Source organism: Pleurodeles waltl, chromosome 12, assembly GCF_031143425.1.
Source record: "Pleurodeles waltl isolate 20211129_DDA chromosome 12, aPleWal1.hap1.20221129, whole genome shotgun sequence".
In the NCBI taxonomy this organism is placed as follows: domain Eukaryota; kingdom Metazoa; phylum Chordata; class Amphibia; order Caudata; family Salamandridae; genus Pleurodeles; species Pleurodeles waltl.
This window is the reverse complement of record NC_090451.1, coordinates 273,983,307-274,007,270: the sequence shown is the minus strand read 5'-3', so window position 1 is coordinate 274,007,270 and position 23,964 is coordinate 273,983,307. Positions and strand designations below refer to the sequence as shown.

Below are 23,964 nucleotides of genomic sequence, written 5' to 3'. Positions count from 1 at the left end.
TATATAAAGACTGTTGCACTCTGGACTAATAATCCCCTAGACCATGGGTACTTGTAAACATTTTCCCAGGGGCCAAAATCTTTGGACTGTTAAATGACCGATGGTTGCACTGGTGCCAGCAGGGTGGTGGTCGGGGTGGGGGGTTGTCTTGGGAGGGCGTGTTGGTGGTATGGTGGGTATAGGGGGAGTTAAATATAAATAGCTAGTGGCTGAACTGCACAACGTGAAACCAGAAAACCTGGGATTAATCCCAGCTACTCCACTTCACCAAATTGTGTGATCCTAGGTAACTTTTTTATTTTACTTTCCTTTCTTTTTCTTTATTACACCCAAGAGGACTTCAAAATCCATGACTTTAGGATGTGCGCTGTACAAAACCTTCTTCTGTGTTTGATTTAATTAACTATAATGTTTAGGTGTAAGAGGAGCTCAGGACACCCAGAGGCTGCACATAACAACTGACTTGCCTCTTAGTTCACTATTAGCATTGTTGTCAATGTAGGTGGAAGAATGAATCTTTCTAAATTCATTTTTGAAAATGAACACTTTTAAAATAGTACTTCTCAATGCACTGATTTAATCTCATATACCAAGGAGAAATGGTTCTGCATGTTAATGAAATAACGTTTCTGAATTTTAAAAGGACTTAATCCAATTTTTACAGGTCTTTAAATAAACTCTTGCCAGTGTATTTAACATTTAAAAAAATGTTTGTGCGAAGTTGAGGAAAAGCGGCCCAGTTCTGCTGTTGACCATGGGGCCACATGTAAAGCTCAGAAGGGCCTCATGCGGCCCCAGGGCTGTACTCTGAGTATTATTGGACAGAAGCCATTCTTAAAAAAAAAACATTAAAATGTTTGTTATAATAATAAACTGGTTACATGTTGTACTAATACCATTTTAAATTTAATGATACTTAACTTAACCACCTTGAAACCATGGAAAGCTCCATTTGTTTTACTCATGACCTCCTTAGCACCACTTGTCTCAACACATGTGTTTAAGCCACTGGGGCATCATAATGGCTTTAATTTATTTACTTTCTATTTAGAACCAAGCTGATTTGTAGTGTTGGTGCATGGCCCTTGGACTCACTGAGAGACATTCAGTCTGTTTGCACTTGGCTGGGTTGGCAAGTGTCTAGTTAATACCAAATTTCTAATAAACAGTTTTTAAACATACGTCACAGCATACAGTTGATGGGTATTAAGTCAACTGTGGTAAGTAAATGGAGAACACAACATTTGTATTGCTTGGGCAACATCTGTTTCACTTTGTGATGCCAATAACAAAAGTGTGTATACGCCAACATAACGAGAGGCTTATTTTTACACCTGAAAAAGAGAAGAAATCACTACAGGAGGAACAACAGATGCAAGGCATCACAAGTACATCAAATAGTGATATAACTGCTTTAGATGCATTACAAACACTTCCAGAAGCAATAATTACCGACCCTGGAATCATAAACAGTATCTGTATCCAGCACTGGCAAAGTCAATAAGTTTGGCTATGACAAGGAAGCAAGTTTTTTAGGTCTCACCTAAGACAGTGCAAGACATGATGTTACCTGACAGTAGGCCAACACCCTCAGTTGTCAGCTTACCGCCCATTGCTTCTTTTTAGCATGGGTGCATTACTTGTGTCCTTACACTGCTCATTTTTCAGGTGCTACTTTTTTCTTTTTGTTTATGCACTCAATAATACTGTGTGTTTTTCAGCTGTCTCTCTCATTTACCTCTCCCCTTCTGTGCTCCTCTTTATTTATTTCCGTCCATCAGCTCCTGTTCTTGCTGCCTTCCCGCCAGCCTTCCCTTGATGTTCTTGCTTCCTCACCATCCCCTTGTCCATTTGCTCCCCAGCTCTGCCTGCCCACTCTATTATCCTTTTGCTTTTCTAGCCCCTCCATCCACCCTTGGCTGACCATGAGTTCTCCGATTCCCCTCCTGCCTGCCTCCATTGTCTGTGTGCTTCCCCACCCCCTCCTGCCCCCCCTCAATTGTCTGTGTGTGGACCAAACAATTCCTACCTACCCCACGTTGTGAGCTTGCTTTCCTTTCACCTCCTGCCTGACATCCATTGTCATCTTGCTTCCCCATCCCCTCACGCCCACCCTCAGTTGCCCTTTTGCTGCCCAAACCCCATCTCCTCCTGCCTGCCTTCCACTGTCAGCTTTTATCTCTATTCCCTCCAGCCCGCTCTCCATTTCCAGTTTGCTGCCCCATCTCCTCCTGCCTACCCTCTGTTGTCAGCTTGCTTCAGACACCCATCCCATATGCCCTCCATTGTCATCTTGCTGCCTCAGCCTCTCCCACCAACTCTCCGTTGTAAGCTTGCTGCCCCAGCCCCACCCACCTGCTATTGTCTGCTTGCTGCACCATTCCCTCTCACCCAGTTGTCATCTTGTGGCCCAGGCCTGCTCACACACCCTCCGCTTTCAGCTTACTTCACCAGCCCCTTCCACCTGCCCTCCGTTATCACTTATTTGCCATAAACTCCCACCCGCCCTTTATTATCACTTGCTCCCCATCCCAGGAGAGAAGGTGTGATGCAAGGAGTTTTCCATGACAGAATACCTTTAAGAGGATAAGTGAAAAGTGTACCTTGTTGCATTGCCTCTTCAGAAACTGGAGGTGCTACTTGGAGACCCTTGGTGTTACTTATGGCAGTTTCTTTCCGTTTGCTGCAATTATACTTGTTGACCAGCTGGTCAGCACGGGCAAGCATGCTAAGAAGAGGACGTTCTTTGAATCTTCCTCCGACAGTCCTTCACCCTCAAAGGGGCACAAGAGAGGTAGGTTAGGATGAAGACAGGTCTATGGGCGACAGGATTAAGGTGATTGTCCTACAGAGACAGTCACCTATTATAGCTCCTCAACCTACTACTACTGCTAATAAGGAACACCATGCTTCTAGTTCCTGTTCGTAGGAAGAGGAAGGTGTGTAGCTGCTTGACTCAGAATTAAGGGGCAAATACATTAATAAGCAGATGTTGCCTGAAATCCTGGTGAGGATAAGGCAGAATATGGGGTTCCCTGTTGAGGATTTACCCAGTACCTCATCATAACCGGTTTTAAAGGGGGTCGTGGCCAAGATGGCGCCGTGGATGATCGCCTCACCATGAGGCTCCACTCCAATCTAGGCCCGCTGGCCCGAGACACCCAGCTCGAAGTAGGCTTCTCAACAAGGCTAAGTCCCCCCCCTCCCCTCAGGTGACCAAGGACAGGCAAGGGAAAAGGTGCGGTGGTTGAGGCTTGCGGGGCACAACTCTCGCACACTGCTGTTCTCAAATCCTAACACGGAGCACTACAGCCAGAGAGGATGAGATCCCCCATTGCGCAACTCGCTGGCAGCGGAGCAGACCAAGAGGCAGCCTGCAGCTCTTCAACCTGGGACTCAAGTAAAAGCCGGCGGGAGCTGCGGTGCCTGGGTCATTCCCAGGCACCAAGGCTCCCGCCGGCTTTTACTTAAGAGGGCCGTGACCCGACATCACTGGAAGCATGAAGCACCATTTGCTGAGTCCAGAGACACCACTGGCCATGCCGAAGCTGCCTAAATGTGAGCCAATGCCAGCACCTGGGGCCAGTGAAGCCCACAGCGCGCATATGAGGTGAGTGAGTCCCGGCTGGTGGGGTGGAGGCTGGGCCCAGAGGAGGATACAACTGCAGCGCGGCTCCTGCATATGACAACGTGGGACTTCAGGGTGCTTGGCGCACCTGTGGGAACAGTGGGATGTGGCGTCCGGAAGCTGCCAAGGACCTCAATGTACTTGAAGTAGCAGAGTGACTTCCGCGCTGCCTAGAGACGACCCGCAGAGTAGCCGAGATCCTGCACAGACGGCGAGCCCCAGCTGGCACTCACATCTGGAAGTTCTCATCAGTGCTGCCTGAATGAGCTACATCCGAGGGAGACACAAGAGGTGCACAGAGTCCCTTTGCATGGATTGAGGCCCATTCAATGCTGTCGCCTGGGGGCCTCGGACTGAAAGGACACATTTGCAAGCACCATGTTAGACAAAAAAAAAAGATCGGCAAGGTGCTCAGTGACTTCACGTGGGAGGGTGGGCCCAGCCGCGGCAGGCACCCAGGAGCCCAGAATTGAACCAAGCTACAGCGCGGCCTCACACGTCTTCTACTGGGAGCTGTGGTGAATGCAGCTGAGTCGGCTTCTCATCCTTCTTGAGTTCAGTAGCTTGCTGAGCTGGGACTGCATCACTGGAGTAGCGCCCCGAGGCCCCGGACGTCTGAAACGAGCACCCAGGAGTTCTGGATCATGTGACGGAGTGCAGTGGATGGCTTTTGAGTGAGGGGTGCTCGGCACCCTCTTTCCCTTCTCCTCCATTGCTAGTGTCTCGCTTTCTGGACTATACATTAGACTAGTACTGGACTCAACTAAATTGCCAGCTCTTTCCTAGTGGTGGAGGTGCTGGGCGTTCTGCCTCAGCTAGCTGACTACACAGAGTCCTCCCCTGCCTTAGAACCCCCTGGCAGCCCACTCCTCTGAAGCCGGTGAAATTTAAAAACTTTCTTATGCATGTGGTATCACCAACTGTCGCACCAGGAGTGCTGTGGAGACAGTGAGGAGAGCGCTCCAGATGCCGCCCTTCCACCCGGTGGAATAAGGACACCCTGTGGGAGACTCCACAACTCCTGACGATCACCAACTGACTGGCACCCCCGCGTTTGCACCTCCTGGACGCTGCAGACAGTGGTTCCAAGGCCATGGCTTGACTAAAGGCACCCAAGCATCCGCCTCAGAAATCAATCATGGCCATGCTGTCAGCTACCCCGACTCCAGTGGATTCCAATCTGCCAATTGGAAAGTACGCCAGAGAAGCATAGAAGAATGTTTGACAAGGTCATACAAGCTATACGTGATTCTAAAACTGCCATGGAAGCAATACAAATCAAAACTCGACTACTGCGATGTGACCATGCCAAACTTGCAGAGTGGGTGGATGAAACAGAATCTTCCGTGACCTCAATCAGGCCACTCCGGTGCTTATGCAGGACCAATTGAAGACCTACAAACTGAGCTGAGGGACCTCAAATAAAGGGCGGAGGATGCGGAAGGGCGCTCACCGTTCAACAATGTTCTTTTTTAGGCTTTCTTGAAGCATTTGAAGGTTCAAATGTTGAACTTGTCCTAGAGGATTGGCTGTGACAATAGTCCTAGCTGCCAGGATCCCGAAGGCCTTCTTTATTGAAAGAGTACACAGGCTCACAGGATCCCTGGTCACTGAGCTTGCACCTTCAATGGCAATGCCATAACAGTATACCCAGACTACACTGTGGCAGTCCAGAGGTGGCGCAACACATTTGGAGTAGTCAAGGCACAGCTATGCACCCTGGGACTACCATACGCACTGTTGTTTCTGGCCAGACTGCGAGTAGAGGATGTCGACACAGCCCACTCCTCATCCCCAGAGGACGCCTGGGTGTGGTTGTACTCTAAATGTGTACAGGAACCACAGAGGCTTCTGGTGGTGGCTTACTAGGTTGGTCCAGGGGAAGACCTAAGAGCCACCACTGCCTACACAAGCCAAGATCGTGCCCTATGGAGGAATAGGCTGCTCAGGAATGAGCACAGGTGGTGGTGGAGGTCTCCACATACAGCACCTGTAGATTCCACGCACTGGCCCTAGTCACAGATCTGGACATGGAGCTGGGGGCTCCCAGCTCTATCAATTCCAGGGGGGAGGGGGGAAGGAGGGTTGCTGGGAGTCATTGCTCACACCACTGGGATCACCTTGCAGGGAGATGCCTGATCTGTGACGTCATCCTGATGGTAAGTGAGCAAAGAAACTGGACTGCATGCGGAGAGTAAGGGAAGGAAACCTGAAAGTCATCTACTGTCTCCTCCTTGACGGTGTGGAGCTTGATGGTCACGAGATATGTAGCTAAGCTCAGATATGGATCACTGGGGTATAACTGTTCTGCCGTCCACCGGGGCTGGCCCATTCCACCAGAGACTTCCGAATGGAAGTATCATTGAAAGCATACATTACATGCAAGTTGTGTTGTTTGAGACTTTGTGGCACGATGCCTACTAGCGTCCATACCTGGGATAGGGGAGTTGTTAATTTATTACAGTTTTGTGTTCTTATTTTGACTCGACGGGGAGGCATCGGGAAGAGGGTGGAGGTGTTGATGGGTAGTATGGAAGAGTTACCTTGAGATCCTGGGTACCAGAGTGGTTGTCTGTCACTATGGCCCCACATTTAATGTGTTAACTTGGAACATCTGAGATATGGCGACTCTTGTGCGGCGACACAATATATTTATCCCTCAGGCACATCCACATTGCCTGCCTTCAAAAGACACACCGAACTAAAGTGGAGGTTGAAAAGGTCACCAGGCACTGGAGTGGGCAGGCTTTTGGGACGAGGTACTCCGTGTTTCCTCCTGGGGGTTTTGATATGGGTGGCCCCGGTGACAAGTAGGGTGGTGGCAGACATGTAAGGCTGCTACATGCTGCTGGAGAGAACTCCGGTTGGTCGCCCCTTCTCGTTGGTATCCATATTTGCACCAAACACACTCCAGGGTGAGTTCTTGCACACCTTGTCCCGGTCCATGTTTTGGAAATCCCCAGGCCCCAGGGAACTGAGATGGAGACTTCAACTGCATACACGGATATGAGCGCTCTATACCCCCTCTCCCAGGAACACAGGGCTTACAGGTGACTAAGCACTTTAAATAGTGTAAACAGAAAGTTGGGTGCAAAATAGGGAAAATAATGGCGCTCAGGGTACTGCTAGGCCAATTAAAGTATTTAGGGGTAACCTACACAAGGGAAACACCCATCCCTCAAGGGTTCAAAACAAACCCAACATTAATTTGCACAAGGTGAGGCCCCCTTACCGAAACAATATTTTTTACTTTCACAAATTACATATGTCAAAGAATCAAGTGAGTACAGTTCAAATCAAAAAAGTCAAGATCCAAGTGAGTGGTTTCAAGGGGATACAATCAAGACATTTCTCAGTCAGTATAAGTCCAATCCAGTTTAGAGATTTAATAGGTCGCAGTAACAAAATTTGTTGCAACAACATCCATGAAGATACATTCTGAGCCAACACGTGTTTCGTCTTGGGGAATTCTTCTAATCCCCAGCGACTTCTTCAGGGCTCTATATTGTAAATAAATGAATGGTATTAGAAACCAAAATGCTCAGACTTTATGAAGCATCATATAAAAACTAGAAAAGCGTCCCATTCAAACCCGAAGGCAAGAAGTAACTATAGAAGTGAGAGGAAAGTAGATAAAGTCCAATGTTAAACCAAATAAATCACCAAATACAGAGAGAAAAAGAGGTGCTACCAGTCACCCTACATATTACATGTCATCAATAATTGCACTCACATCTATTACAGTGGCACGTTCACCAAAATCTCTCCTTACTGCTAACACAAATCCCTACAGGTGTTGTTCATGCATCAAAACGAGTGAAATTATTCGTGAAAGGTTCCCGCTAATCTATACATGACAGCGTTGTCATTAACATACCTTATAAGCTTTCAATCTTTAAAATTTACTGCAAGTCTCTCCAAAGGGTAGGTAGTGTTCCAAAATAACTACTCGAAAAAACAACATACCTAATTTAGCCAAAAGAAAGCATGACATGCCAATAAACAAGTTACTAACGACCGTAGTTTCAAATAAAAACAAACATATGGAAATTGCGTGTCTTACGTCCGAATCCAAGTTAAGAGACTTCAGTAACTTGAAAAAGCCGTTTCGTTCCAGGCTATGAACATAGAAATACAGAAAGAAAGGGTCGGAAATGTGAATCACGCTTGCAAATCATAGAGGTTATTAAAGCCCTTAAGGCTAAAGCAAAGTTAAAATGACCCCTATTTTCTTACCCAACCGTATTGCATGTCGTGTAGAGTAACGCCCAAAACAATATAAGACGCCACGATGCGAGTACGCATACGCGCATCTGGAACTGGCAGGGAATAAGTCATCCCCGGAAGCACGAAATCAACTTGCACAACAATAGAGACAACGGACTACAGTCCGTTGTACGAACAAAGCGTCGTTTCGGAGAGCAGCGCCATATTGGAGATACCTGGCTAAACATTCCCCTATTTCTAGGAAATACGAACCAACACTATAAAAAATCTTCTAATCGAAAGAAGGTACCATACAAGTCGGAAAAAATAAGTAAATGAAAATATCGGAGATCAAGATTAATAAAGTGCCACTGTATACTCATCGTGTCATCATCATTATATAAGTTAGGTGGAAAACCATGGTTCACGTCCTATAAATACAATTACAACGTATCCCAAACAAATACATTGGTGATTTATCACTGTGACACTCACCAAATAACTACAATTTGAAAAGGAAAATTTCACATAAAATCCTAACAACTGAAAATTATGTCACCAGACCGTAACAAATCACCTAGGTCTATTAGCAAATGTTGCCCACATAGTTGTAATCCAAAGGACTTTCCATATAAGAATTGTAAAATATGAGAAGAAGGCCAATAAAGAAAAAGTAAGCAGAAGTGCAAAGGTTAATGAAAAGTTAAAGTTAAAACATTAACCACTGCTGGAAAAGTATTCAAGTGTGAGAATTTTGGTTAATAATTCCCAAATTCATACATATCAGTTGAAATACAATACAATCATATCCATATATGATACATATGTTAACTGGTTATTGTCTCATTTGCATTAGCTGCGATCCCCCAAAAAGAATTCCAACTCTGTCAGAGTTAAGGCCTGATTCCACAGCTTTTAATCTCATTATCCAAGTTGCCTCTTTCCTTCGTAGCATTAGTTCTCTATTGCCCCCTCTCGGGTTGCGGGGAACATGTTCCAGTCCAAAAAATTTGAAATTCTTATGTATCGATTGTGCATTACAGGATAAGATATGGGCAACTATTGGATATCTTGTGTCCCCATTTTTGAGCATTTGCATATGTTCACCAATTCTGGTCTTTAACGAGCGTATAGTACTCCCTACATAGATACGTGTACACTCGCATTGTATTACATAGACAACATAAGTAGTGTTGCAATTAATCATAGTGCAGATTTTGTACGTTTGCCCATTCAAAGAAAATTCTTTAATCCCATGGCATGCCCAACGACACGTTCCACAATTACCACATTTGAAAAAGCCAATTGTTTGTGTAGAAAGCCAAGTTTTATTAGAGGAAACAGTAGTGAAACTAGGACTCAAAATATTTTTTAAGGTTTTACCTTTACGGTATGTGGTGGGAACTCTTTCCGGTATTAAATTTTTAATTGACTCATCCTGCGATAGTAACTGCCAATGTTTAGCCATACACTTCACCAAAATCAAAGAAGCATCATTAAAATCCGTTATAAGGCGTACCTTATTTGATTCGTCAAACACGTTTCTACGGGTTCCAGTTTTTAGAGTATCACTCCTATTAACATTCCTACTTCTTAGTTGTGCCTTCTTAATCATTTTTTGGGAATAACCACGTGCTCTAAATCTTTTGCCCATATCACTCACATGATATAAAAATTCATCATCCACACTGCAATTACGTTGTGCTCTCACCATTTCTCCAAAGGGAATAGAAGCTATTTGATGTCACGGGTGAGCACTTGCAGCATGTAAAATAGAGTTGCATGCTGTGGCCTTTCGAAAAAGTCTACTTTGAATTTTGTTGTCCGCAATAAAGACCTCTACGTCTAAAAATACAATCTTTTCCGCACTGTATTGGTACGTAAATTCTACATTCATGGCGTTAGAATTTAAGAAAGTGCAAAATTCTAGCAATTTTTGTTCTCCACCAGTCCAAATCATGAAGCAATCGTCTATAAATCTCCCCCAAAATAAAATATCGGTTTGCCATTGAGTGGATTCGGAGCCCCAAACCCAATTGTGTTCAAACCAACCCATGAAAAGATTCGCATAGGAAGGAGAGAACTTAGCCCATTGCAACACCCCGTTTCTGCCTAAACCAATTGTTGTTAAAAAGAAAAAAGTTTTGAGTAATAATTACATCAATCATTTCAATTATCACTACAGTGTGTTGCCATAGGCTTGCTGATCTCTTGGTTAGAAAAAAACGAATAGCTTGCAATCCTAGTTCGTGTTTAATACAAGTGTAAAGGGATACTACATCAAGCGTGACCAACAACATATTCCTATCCGAATCAACATCATTTAAAATGCTAAGAATAGGAGTAGTATCTTTAATGAAAGATGGAAGATTACACACTATTGGTTGTAAAAAACAAACGATCAACAAATTCAGAGAGTTTTTCAGTTGGACCTTGTAAACCTGAAACAATCGTTCTGCCAGGTGGAAAAGGCAGACCCTTATGAATCTTGGGCAATGTGTAAAGACATGGGTATCTTGGATGAGTAACCTTTAAATACAAGTATTCATCTTTGTTCAATAATCCCTCTTGTTGCCATACATGCAATTTCTTATTTATCAAATCAACCAGATTAGGGATGGGGTTGCCAGTAACTCTCTCGTAGCATGCCAGATCATTCAGTTGTGACAAGATTTCATTGTCATAGTCTGTCTTATTCATAAGAACAACATTCCCACCCTTGTCTGCTTGTCTGACAATAACCTCCTTATCTTGTTTAAGTCTTTCCAATGCAAACGATTCATCAGAACTTATGTTTTTGGAGAAATGTCTGTATCTGTTTTTAGCCAAGTACTTATCATAATCTTGGCAAACTAGGTCAAAGAATATGTCAAAAATATTCAAGCCACAAGATTTTGGAGTCCAACAAGACTTTCTTTTTAGACCACTAGAAATGGTTCTATTGTGATCAAGGTCCAGATCATGTAATATTCTGGAACAAATATCTGGATCATCTTCCCGTTCTGCTAGAGAAAGTATAAGTGCTGTATCCTGCACCTCCTCAATGGACAGAGTACTAAGTGGAGAAACCGCTTCAACCGAAGTTGTATTCTCAATTTGATTCATCTGAAAAAATCTTTTTAGTTTACGCACAAATTTAAAAAGATCAATCTTGGATTTGCAGGGATCCCCAAAAGTTTTGGGACAAAAATGTAGTCCTTTAGCTAAGAGACTACTCATCCCCGAGGTTAATTTAATTTTAGACAAGTTAATCACATTTATTGTTGAAGATTCTTCAATGTCTAGTTTTTCTTGTCTCTGGATCTTGTTTTCACACCCTCCTGATCCCTTGTTTTGACCACCTGATCCTCTTTTGCCTCTCCTGGTCTTTTTGTGTGGGGTGCACCTTTGTTCTGAGTAAATTTGCCTCGTCTCATTCTCAATAATTCCTGTAAAAAAGTGTTGCCCTCCGAGACGTCACTGACCTGGCCAGAAGTACTCGGATCACCTTCCACCTCACTATCACTGGTGACAGAAGTGCTGATAGATGTTGAGTCTGAAATGTTGGACAAGCTAGACCTCCTAGGGGCCACCTTAGTGTGTACTAAATGATCATATTTGCTAGAGAATGTGAAAATTCTACCTGTCTGATAATCCTTTTCATCAAGTTTTAATTTGCGAGCTTTCCTTTGTATGATTTCTTCTTGATACTTGAGTAGTACCCCTTCCAGAATCTTGTAGTTGTTTTCAGTTGCTTCCTTAAGATTCAGATTCGCAATTTCTTTTTCTAAAGCATCAATCTCTTTTTGTAAGTGGGTCACTTTCCTCCCCGAGTTAATAATCAAGATGTCCATAAGTTTCATGGAGCTGGTAGTAAATTCAATATCCCACATGACTAACAGATCCATATCCAAATCATCATAGGTGGGAAAGTTCTGAGATCTTAAACCTCTAGGAATACAATTTAACTTTTTATACTCTTTTAAAGTTGCTCCATCCCACCATTTAGATAGCTCATTCTTTTTTAGTCTCTCCAATCTAATAAATGTATTCCTTAAACCTTCATTTTGTAAATTGAAGTTGTTCCGTGATGTATTTTGAATTGTGCCCCCCTTAGCTAAGCTTTCAAACAATTCCTCTGCTATTTTGGTTCTATCCATAATGGAAAGTGTATAAGAGTCAAGGCCTTTGCCCAAGCTGCCCCCCTCAAAAATTATATAAACAGAAAGTTGGGTGCAAAATAGGGAAAATAATGGCGCTCAGGGTACTGCTAGGCCAATTAAAGTATTTAGGGGTAACCTACACAAGGGAAACACCCATCCCTCAAGGGTTCAAAACAAACCCAACATTAATTTGCACAAGGTGAGGCCCCCTTACCAAAACAATATTTTTTACTTTCACAAATTACATATGTCAAAGAATCAAGTGAGTACAGTTCAAATCAAAAAAGTCAAGATCCAAGTGAGTGGTTTCAAGGGGATACAATCAAGACATTTCTCATCAGTCAGTATAAAGTCCAATCCAGTTTAGAGATTTAATAGGTCGCAGTAACAAAAATTTTTGCAACAACATCCATGAAGATACATTCTGAGCCAACACGTGTTTCGTCTTGGGGAATTCTTCTAATCCCCAGCGACTTCTTCAGGGCTCTATATTGTAAATAAATGAATGGTATTAGAAACCAAAATGCTCAGACTTTATGAAGCATCATATAAAAACTAGAAAAGCGTCCCATTCAAACCCGAAGGCAAGAAGTAACTATAGAAGTGAGAGGAAAGTAGATAAAGTCCAATGTTAAACCAAATAAATCACCAAATACAGAGAGAAAAAGAGGTGCTACCAGTCACCCTACATATTACATGTCATCAATAATTGCACTCACATCTATTACAGTGGCACGTGATGCTTCATAAAGTCTGAGCATTTTGGTTTCTAATACCATTCATTTATTTACAATATGGATTTATACTGACTGATGAGAAATTTCTTGATTGTATCCCCTTGAAACCACTCACTTGGATCTTGACTTTTTTGATTTGAACTGTACTCACTTGATTCTTTGACATATGTAATTTGTGAAAGTAAAAAATATTGTTTTGGTAAGGGGGCCTCACCTTGTGCACTTTAAATAGTGGACCAGGACGCCACATTCACATAATGTCTGGCGATTAGGTCACCCTGGGGAAATGGAATACTCTTACTGTGCCACGGGTCACCTGGTGCACACTAGGCTGGAAAATATCTTCTGTAACGCAGACTTCTGGCCCCTGGTGCAAGGATCTGAATATTTAGGCAGGACCATATTGGACCACAGTCCGCTCAAGGTTACATTTAGATGGGGGGGGGGGGACCCTGGCTGCAATGCAGACGTGGAGGCTCAAGACAGAGGCCCTCCATGATGTGACGTATAGGGACACTGTCAGTACACACCTCCTACAGTACTTTGCAGAGAAAGAGGGCTTGGTGGGATCTCGGGGACTGGAATGAGATGCCTTGAATGTGGTCTGGAGGGGCCATTGTATAAACACATCTTGGGGAGCCTGATCATCTCTTCTTTGCAGTGTGACAAAGCTTGAGTTGCGACTGAAGAGCTCTGAAATTAAAGCGGTAACAGCGGATGAGGCTCGACCACGCCTGACAAAACTCAGTCGTCAGTATCAAGACAAATCAAAATGACTAAATGATATTGACTGTAAAGCTTCACTGGCCCGCCAGAATGCAGATGGTGACAAACCAGGGTGTGCGTTGGTGTGGCTGCTACACTAGGAAATCCCCAGAACGCTGATTTGCAATTCACCACTCCACTGGCCATACAGTAAACACCCAGATGGATATTAATGACGTTTTTGTCCAATACTAAAGAAGCTGTACTCTACCCCACCAGAACTCCCCCTTGAGCACGAGGGACTTCTTCTGCGAGGTCCCTCTCCCCATCTGTCACCCTTTTAAGTACTGGAATTGGAGCACCCTCTGCAGATACAGGAGATCCAACTGACGATCTACTCAATGGCTCAAAACAAGACCCCTGGTACAGACAAGTTCCCTGTAGAATACTTTGCGACATTTAGAGCTACCCTTGCCCCTAAGTTGCTTGAGGTCTACCCCAAGGCCCATCAACAGGGTGCACTCCCTGATTCCCATCAAAAAGCCCTCATAGTAGTACTAACCAAGTCCGGCAGGAAGCCCCCCCGAAGTGGGCTCCTACTGCCCATAATTAATGTTAAACATTGATTATAAAATAATAACCACTGTACTTACCAATAGGCTGCTTCCTATGCTTAGCTTGTTGGTTCACCCAGCGAGCGACCTAGTATAACACACGGCTGCTGTGTCATATCATGGGCGCCTTGGAGAAGACTGCTGACCTCCTGGTGGCAGTCTCCTTAGATTTTCAGAAAGCATTTGATACCCTTGGTTGGTCTTATTTGATGCTAGTGTTAGAAGCCATGGAAATGGGTCCTGAGTTCCTGATGGGTTAAGAACTGCAAGCAAGGGTACGAACTGGGGGTCAAATATCACACCAATTCAACATGGGGAGAGATACCTGCCAGGGATGCTTCCTCTCACCCATAATTTTTGCACTGGCCATGGAAACCCTGTCCACTCTGCTATGTGCCAAGGGGCCTGAATGGGGAATTTGGCACACTGTCTCCCTCTATGTGGATGATGTGCTGGTGTATCTACAGGAAAACATGCGTACACCATATGCCATCCATGACCTACTAGACCCCTTCAGCAACATAACAGGCCTCAGAGTTAACTGGTGGAAGTAATGTATTTTCCTCTTGCCGGAAGTAGAGCACTGACAGGTAAGCTCTGGAGCTTGGTTGACTCCCTTGGTGCTTTTGAAACTTTCCGATACCTGGGGTGAACATTTATCACACAGATAGGGATCTCTTGCACGGCAACCATGGTAGGGCCGGTCATCGATGCATCAGTCCTTGAACTTTTGGACTCTCCTGCCCTTGTCGCCCATGGGCTACACATCTATTACCAAATATGACTGTTTTCCCATGGCTCTTGAACTTTTTTGCAGCGATACCAGTAATGTAGTCTAGATTATTTTCTAAAGACCTTTGAGGGTTGGAATCAGATTTGATATGGGGCAGTGCCCAGAAACAGGAGTTGATCCACATGCTTCAGCATCCATTGATGGAGGGAGGTCTGCGGGCACCGGACATCAAGCTGTACTTTGCAGCGGCACAGTTGCAGAGGCTAGCTGGAGACATGATGGGAGAAAGTAGGGCAGTTCAGACAGAACTGGGTGAAGTTGGTGTATTCCACTGGCTGCTGTCACCCAGAGGGGGGGGGCGGGCAGCTAGAGGTGTGGGCAGGCTAGCATGAGTAGGTAAGCTCTGCTGGAATAGATATATCCAACCTAGGTAAGGACAGGTTGCCTGTGGAGCATACCCGCAGCAAGAGCCCTACTGGTGGTCTATGTTCTGGTCCCGTGGCGGGGGTGGGGCGGAGATATCCCGATTGGATGGTCTTAACACTGAAGACACCCTATGCTCCTTCCAGGATCTGCAAGACATCTATAACCTAGGAGCCGGCTTCTTCCTGTCATACAATGTACTAGTACTAACAATCAGGAATACATAGTTGGCGGGACAGGACAAATTGGGACTCCATATTGGGCTTCATTGCTTCCTCACACATGGGTTGAGCAGCAGGGCGGTCTTGGTGCTTGACAATGAGCTGCAGGCTGAGGGCGTGGACCGCACGTTTGCAGTATGCCATGATAGGAGGACAGTCCAGTTGTAGTGCTCACTGGCAAGCAGTACTGGATGGGTCGGAGCAGGTGAAGCGAGTATAACACAATGCCTGCCTGAAATTTATGCAGTTCAATTACCTGCATCAAACGTATCCCACACCACACCAACTGCACAACATGTTCCCAGAGTGACTCTGGCCTATCAGGGGTGCAGTCACCCTGCTGCCATCTTTCTACGTATGTTGTACGAATGCCCGCCATTGGCGCGAGTATGGGTACAGATGATGGAACACATGTCCACAGTGATTGATATACAACTGTTCCCTGATCCCGTACTGTGCCTGCCTGGAGTAACAAAGCAAATGAAATGCTCTAAATACTATATGAAACTAGTTGACTTGACTCTGACTATGTTTAAGTGCTTGATTGCAGTGGTTGGAAAGATACACAGCCACCCAGAGTTACTTGGCTCCAGGTAGCTTTAAATGGGCACTAGCCGAGGCAGATGCTATGGCAAGTGACCAGCAGCTTAGAGGAGGTGAAGGAGCTACCACGCTCTGGGGTACATATGTACTCAAACAGTTTGACAAGCTGAACCCATCAGCCCCCTAGTCTGCTAGGCCACGCTGGGTAGGATTGTTGAAGACCCTGATTGTGGATGCACAGGGGTGCATACCCACGCATGCTTAGCTGAAGGCATTCAGATACACTGCTGAGTACCCCCCATGCCCCCGCGCAAACCTCATCACCTAGATGTTTTAGCCGTATGTATTATTTATATTATTTATATTGCAATGATTTGCCTATGCCTCAAATGCCGCCCTTGCGGCTCCAGTCAGATGTTTACATTTTTGTTATTGTGTCAGTTCTTATATGTTATTGGCTACTCTTCTACTGTGCATGATGTAATGGCCTGAATTGTATTGCTGTCTTGGATTCTTGATGCACCATGTCGTCCTATATTGTACTCTTTCCGTTGCTGCCTGCAATGATGGTATAAATATGGCTGCAGGAATATTCTAAATGTGGACAATAATAAAGATCTAATTTCCTAATATGTGACCAGATACAGTACTTTTAAAATGCCAATATAGATTTTTTTTTTTTTTTTTTTTTAAACAAATAACCAGTTTTGAAGCAACTTCAGCAGCCTATGTCCATGAGATTTTTCATTGACCAATATGTTGTGGATGTGATAAAAAGGAAATGGAAAGATCTGGATAGAATCAGTGTTACTAAGCTTTAGCTCATCGAAGAGATCGAGAAGACTATGTTGGAATCAGTTTTGGAGAAATCCTTTGTGGCCAATCTGGTGGGGTGGGCATCCATGGCAAAGAGAGTTCTTTAAAGGCAAGATGGAAAAGAGGGTTGACGCAGCACTGAAGAAATCCTATGCTAAAGCCCATTTAGCAATGAGAGCAGGGATATGTGGAACATGTGCTTTTCAGTCCCTTATTACTGACTTGAGTGCTCATCACTTCTTGAACCATTGGTGAAACAGGTAGAATTTGTATCCAGCATCTCACTTGACGTAGTGGGAGCTTCAGCACTGGCTGAAGGAGGAATTATTCAGGCCAGAAGAAACCTTTATTTGAAGAAGTGGCAAACAGATGTGGTGCAGAAATCAGTGGCTTAGCACATGCCATTTAAGGGAAGCAGACCATTTGGAACAGATCTGGAAGCTAAATTAAATAAGACTAAGTGAGGAAAAGCACTCGTCCTTTTGACAGTCTGGCTCAGGTCTCCAATCCTTTTCCTGAAAGAATTCCTTCCTTCAGTCCTCAAGAAGGACTGGGTAACTGCAGCAACAACAATTTTCTTTTTCCAGAAGGCAAAGAGAAAAAAGGGAACAGAAGCCAAGGGAATCAAAGAGGAAAATCAGGATTTCCTGCCAGAAACCAGCACCCCTGCCTATGCCAGGGACAAGGGCGTAGCTTGGTCAGTAAGATTGGTGGTGGTGGGGGGAAGAGTTTCAAAATTTCTAATAATCATGCTGCCATATAATGTTAAAATACATATACAACAAGCAGGGGACATAAGAGCAGCTTAAGGGGCAGTGGAAAGGGAGAGGAATGCTGTTTGTTAGGGGCACTACGTGTGAGAAAACACAATATGTTGTAAAATAACAAACATTTTGAAGACTTTCAAAACAGAGAGAGGGTGAGAGTATGTCTGTGTTTTTGTCTGTGTGTGTGTAAAACTCTGACAGACACTTTACCGTATCCGAAAGAAATCAGCTGTACCTAACTATTTACCAGAAAATACATTAGGGGGTTTAACATCCCAACCCACCCCCCTCCACCCCCGAAGCTACACCCCCTGGCCCAGGAAAGCTCTCATCGTGGTGCGTAACACAACGCAGGAGGTACCCCAACACTTCTGGGCCCCCAAGTCAATAAGGGGTTAGACGGGGATGCGCATTCAACCCAAGGCCAATGAATAGTGGTGAGTTATGGGAGGCTGAGGGGCCCCTCTTCACATTCTGCCATTAGTTTTGATTGTTACCTCACTGCTCTCCTCAAACTCTGGGAGGAAGAATAAGATTTTTCCAAGCAGCTTAGGAGAAATCTATTTCTGATGACTGAGGGAATCAAGTGGTGAAGGAAGGCTACCCCATATAGACTTTGGAGACACCATTAGTTTATGGGATCATTCCTATGCCAGAAGCTCAAGATTTAATAAGGAAGGACGCGTTGAAAGCAGAACTACAAAATTTACTGGTGAAAAGAGCCTTTGTTCTAGTCCAGAGAAAGGAAATGGTCAGGGGAGAGTATTTAAGGACTCTCCTAGTCCCCAATTGTTAGAAATGGGGTCTCTTGTTGGCAGTGGTTTACACCCTCTCCAAGTAGGGACCCTCAGTCTAGTCAGGGTTAAGGGAGTCACACAGCTAAGATAACCCCTTCTCACCACATTGGAAGCTTGGCTGGCGCGCATGCGCGCGCACACACACACAAACTTGCTCACTCACTCACTCTCTCTCTCAGTGAAACCACTACAAAAAAAACTCCACAGTAGTTTAGAAAAATAGCCAATACTTATCGGAGTAAAACAAGTTCAAAACGAAATAAATCTATCATACACAAGTCAAAATATCTCTTAAAATTGTAAGCAAATCTTAATCCATAAGTATCAATGGATGTATCTGTTGTGCACACAGTACCTGTCAAAAATGTGTCAAAAACAAAGACGAGGCAGGCCACATTGATGCATGGATTTTCTCCTTCAGATGACCAGCTTGCACTTCCAAGGGGGCCCAGTGACTGGAGCAGGTACCACTTGGCAAGTTAGGACTCTTAGCAGAAGAGCCCAGGCTCTGGCAAATGAAGTCTTTGATGACCCTGAGACTTCGTAACATGAGGCAAGCCCAGTCCAAGCCCTTGGAGAACCTTTGGAAGCAGTATGTAGAAAGCCAAGTCCAGTCCTTCCACTCCCAGGACAGAAGCAGCAAGCAGCAGGCCAACACAACAAAGCAACAGGCGGAGTGGCAGTCCCTCCTACAGCATCCAGCTCTTCTTCCTGGCAGAATTTCATCAGTCCAGAGGAATTCTATGTGGTTTCAGAGGTCCAGTACGTATACTCATTTCTGTCTTTGAAGTAGGCAAACTTCAAGGAGAAATCTTTGTAATGCACCTGCTCTGGCCCCAGATACACTCCAGGGGGTTGTAGACAGCTCTGTGCGAGGACACGCACAGCCCTATTCAGGTGCAAGTGTCAGTTCCTCCCACCACTCTAGCTCAGGAAGACTCATCAGCCTGGTGATGGGCCATCAGGATATGCAGGGCACACCTCAGCTGCCTTTGTGTGACTGTCTAGAGTGAATGCACAAACAACCCAACTGTAATCCTGACCCAGACGTGGATTCAGCTGACAGGCACAGACTTGTTAAGGAAGAAAATGCCCAATTCCTAAAAGCAGCATTTTCAAACTTAAAATTACAAAACTGACTTCACCAAAAGATGTATTTTCAAATTGTGAGTTCAGAGACCCCATACTCCAGATCTCTATCTGCCCCCAATAGGAATTTACACTTAAAAGATATTTCAAGGCAATACCCTATGGGAGAGATAGGTTTTGCAATAGAGAAAAATTAATTCAGCAGTATTTCACTATCGGGACATGTAAAACACACAAATACATGTTCTACTTTTTAAATACACTGCACTCTGCCTGTGGCGCTGCCTTGGGCCTACCATTAGGGGTGACTTACATGTAGTAAAAGGGAAGGTTAAGGCCTGGCAAATGGATGCACTTACCAGGTCAAAATGGCAGTTTAAACTGCACACAGACACTGCAGTAGCAGGTCTGAGACATGTTTACAGGTCTACCCATGTGGGTGGCAGAATCAGTGCTGCAGGCCCACTAGTAGCATTTGATGTACAGGCCCTGAGCACACATAGTGCACTTTTCTAGGGACTTACTAGTACATCAACTATACCAATCATGGAGAAATCAATCACCAATACAATTTAGATGGGGAGAACTTGCACTTTAGCACTGTCAACAGTGGTAAAGTGCCCAGAGTCCTAAAGCCAGCAAAAACTAAATTCAGCACAGGATCAAAAACAGGAGGTCAGAAGCACAAAAAACAGGGGGAACCATGCAAAGAGCTGGCAGGTCCAACATGTGTGCCCCAGCTGAAAGTGGGGAGAACTACTAGAAAGACCATCAGCATTGGCGTGTTCCGTTCCAGGGCGGTGTTCCACCATTAAGTCCATTCCCTGTACAAAGATGGACCACGTCAACAGTTTAGGATTCCTACCCCTCATCTGTATTAGTCATCTGAGGAGCCTGTGGTCTGTCTCATCCTGGAAGTGAGTCCCAAACAAGAAGTAACTTAGCTTCTTCAGCACCCAGACCACATAAAAAAGCTTTGCTTTCTATTGCGCTCCACCTCTGTTACCTGGGAAGTAACCTTGTACTAATTAAGGCTACAGGTTGATCAAGGCCCTCTTCATTTAGCTGTGAAAGCATAGCTCCCACACCATGCTCTGAGGTATCTGTCTGCATCACGAATTCCTTGGAAAAGTCAGGAGCCTTGAGCACAGGTACACAGTGCACATGGCATCCTTCAGGGTGTCAAAAGCATTCTGTCACGCCTCTGTACAGCTCACCTGACCTGCTGCTTCCTGGAAGTCAGCTTAGTCAAGGGGGCAACAATGGTGCCATATCCCTTGATGAATCTTCTGTAGTATCCTGTGAGGCCTAAAAAGGCCGTCACCTCTGTCTGAGTCTTGGGGGGGTGCCCAAGCCAGAATGCTGTCAATCTTGGCTTGTATGGGCGCCACCTGGTCGCTCCTTACTTGGTGTCCCAAGTACACCACAGACCCCTGCCCTATCTGGCACTTACTGACCTTGAGAGTGAGGCCTGTATTCTGCAGGGCCCTCAACACTTTCAGGAGGTGGTGCAAATGTCCTCCCACCTAGAGCTAAAGACAGCAATGTCGTCTAAGTAGGTGGCACTGAAGTTCTCCAGTCCAGCCAGGACCTAGTTGACCAGCCTCTAGAATGCAGCAGGGGCATTCTCTAACCCAAAGGGCATTACATGGAACTGATAATGGACCTCTGGAGTGGAGTACACAGATTACTCTTTTGCCTCCTCAGTCAAGGCAATCTGCCAGTACCCAGACGTTAGATCAAACGTGCTGAACTTGGCAGCTCCCAACCGGTCAATGAGCTCATCAGCTTGGGCTGTGCGTCAGTCTTAGTGACGGCACTGAGCCCATGGTAGTTAACATAGAACCTTGGTTCAGGTGTGACACTAGGTGGAGCAGCCTTGGGGAACAGAACCACTAGGCTGGACCAAGGACTGTTGGAGTGCTCAACCACCCTTAACTCCAGCATCTTAGAGACTTCCTCTTTGATGCTTTTCCTCACTCTATCAGTCAACCTGTAAGACTTGTGCTTAGCAGGCAGGCTGTCCCCAATGTCAATATTGTTGGTACATCATTGGGTGACTCCAAGGGTGAGTGAGAGCATGGAGGAGAAGTGTCCCAGTAATTGACAACAGTCCCTCTGCTATTCTAGAGTCAGAGAAGGGGAGAGGTTCATACCCTCCACTGACCCACCCTGATCTTTGGAAGACAAGAGGTTGGGCAGAGGTTCACTCTCCTCTTCCATTCCATCATCCGTGACTAAGAGCATGGTCAACTCAGACCTCTCAAAGTGCAACTTGAGGCAATTTGCGTGTAGGACCCTCAAATGGCTCCTAAGCGGAGAATACTCCATCTCTGCTGTGGTCAAACACCTCAGACAGTCCACCGGAATAAGGGCTGTTGAAGGTTTGGTAATATGTCCGCCCATCTAATTTCATACATGGGAAGAAACCCCCATAGAGAGGGTGGTATTGTTTTTTTTTTCAGAAAGAAAATCCTGCTTTGAGACTTTCTTTTTTAAATGAAAAAAAAAAACATTGTAAGTTTGCCGTATGACTCCATCATGCTGACTGAGCCATCTGTCAAACTTACAATGGATTGACAAGACATTCGTTACAGTGGTGCTGTAGGACTCTTGCCATGGAGTCAACTGCTGTTTTCGGGTGGCAGCACCATCGCATGTAGAGGACTGAGTCACTTCCACACCATCTGGTAGCTGTCAGCCTAACCCTTTTAGCTAGCTAGCAGCCCCTCATCCAAATCTAGAAAGTAAAGGTGATTTGTGGCAGCCTGATGCATGACAATCTGATGCCTCAGGGAAGTCGTGGTTGGCAGAACCTGCCTCTTTCTCTCATTAGTACAAGTCTCACACAAGCATAGGCAGACAAAGAGATGCAGCACAGTTTTCAATGCATTTATTGAAAAGACTGCAATTGATGCTAAATTTTTTGGTCCGCAATTACTAGGAAGATGAAACATATATCAGTTAGTGTGAAACAAACAATCCCACCATACTGGAATAAACAAATACGTACCAATTCCTACCAATGCGCCTAGCATCTACATGAGAGCATTGCAGTTATAGCCCTTCTCTGCCCATATTAGTCCATGGAAGGACCCATAACTGACTAAAAGCCGTCTGCCACCGTCTCCTCCTTTGGTTGTAGAGACAGGACTGAGGTCAGCAAAGTGGCAATAAAGTGGCACCCAGCATATGATGGCTCCTCTCGCTGGAATGATCTCTCTAACCTTCTTTGGCCTGTGCAATGTTTTTATAACAAAACGTGTTGCTTTCTTAGAAGTAGGCCTGACGTGGTAATGTGTCTAAGTGACGAGGTTGGCTGCGCACTCTTGTGGCTGCAATACTAGATACATTATCATGTACAGCAGTTGCCAGAAATACACGGTGAAATGTGCAAGGAAAGTAGTAACAACATTTTTGCAGCATAGCAGCTGATTAGAAAAATAAAACATCCCTGCTAAAAGCAAGCATGCTAAAATTAATTAAAACGAATAAATGAAAATCAACCATGTAACTAGGTAAAAGGGCACATGCCGCAGGCCTGAGCTAAAATAGGTGTGCCAAAGCAAGGCGTTTTAAAGAATCCATGACAGCGGTTCCTGTCAAAGCTAGAAATGTCTGCTGGGCCTGCGGACAGATCTAAATTTGGTGGGTGGCATCTCCGTTAGGGCAACGGAGTAACTTACTCTGTCACTCGTGGCAGCAGAGAAACGGGCCGTTCGACAGTATGTAAATTAGGGCTTTTATCACTGGTTAGCAAAAGCAAAGTGCATAGTGTTCTATAGCCAGTAAAATATTGAGTCCTGTAGAAGGTAAAAAATCTGGCGTGACTCTGCAGAAAGGACACATTTCTTACAGGAGGTAATTCGCACCCTTCTGCAGTGCTGCTTGTCTGAATGGGTGCCGAAGGCCAGGGAGTTAACATCGCACCCTACTTTGTTTCTTGTCATGAGGCTACCTTATTAGTAATAAACACGCCAAGTGACCCGATTTAAGCGGGAGACTCCCGATTTTTACAGCCATGCATGACTTTTAGTTTTCTGCCGTCTGAAATTCCACATTTCAATATATGTGGATAGAGTAAATAAATCCCCTCCCAGCACACACACAATATTTTTAAACACCTTCCTTTCTGCTTTCCCAAGCTTGGCCTGCAGGTAGGAATAACTGTGACGAGGACGAGACGGAATAAGGATAACGTTACCATAAGATAATCATAGCAGAGTCTTCGAAAAGTAAAAAATATATATATTTTTTTTAAAAGGTGGCACAACGCAACTAAAAAAAGTTAGCTTGATTCCCTGGTACCGAAAAAAAACACACATGCAAGTCAGAGAACTGTGAGATTAAATAGTGAGCTATAGTTTGGCACAACCACGTTCCGATTCCCCCGCTACCTTGTCTGAAGCCTCCTCGAGGACAATTAAACATTGACCTAAGCGCTGCCACGGGGAACTCCACTCGAGGCAAAAAAACAGAATACCTGTTGCGGCAAAAGTATACGTACCATACTCCGGTCTCTAACCCGTCCGGGAGGAAACGT

The 23,964-nt window shown here is 44.8% G+C and overlaps 1 protein-coding gene across 1 annotated transcript in view; it reads right to left on the bottom strand.

Moving 5' to 3' along the window:
* Nucleotides 1-23,951, bottom strand: part of NUDT21 (nudix hydrolase 21) — a 78,965-nt gene extending 55,014 nt beyond the window's left edge. Inside the window, exon 1 of the mRNA XM_069215839.1 lies at nt 23,929-23,951. The gene's annotated coding sequence lies outside the window, so the exon portion shown is untranslated. The remainder of the gene's footprint in view (nt 1-23,928) is intronic.
* Nucleotides 23,952-23,964: the final 13 nt, after the last annotated feature.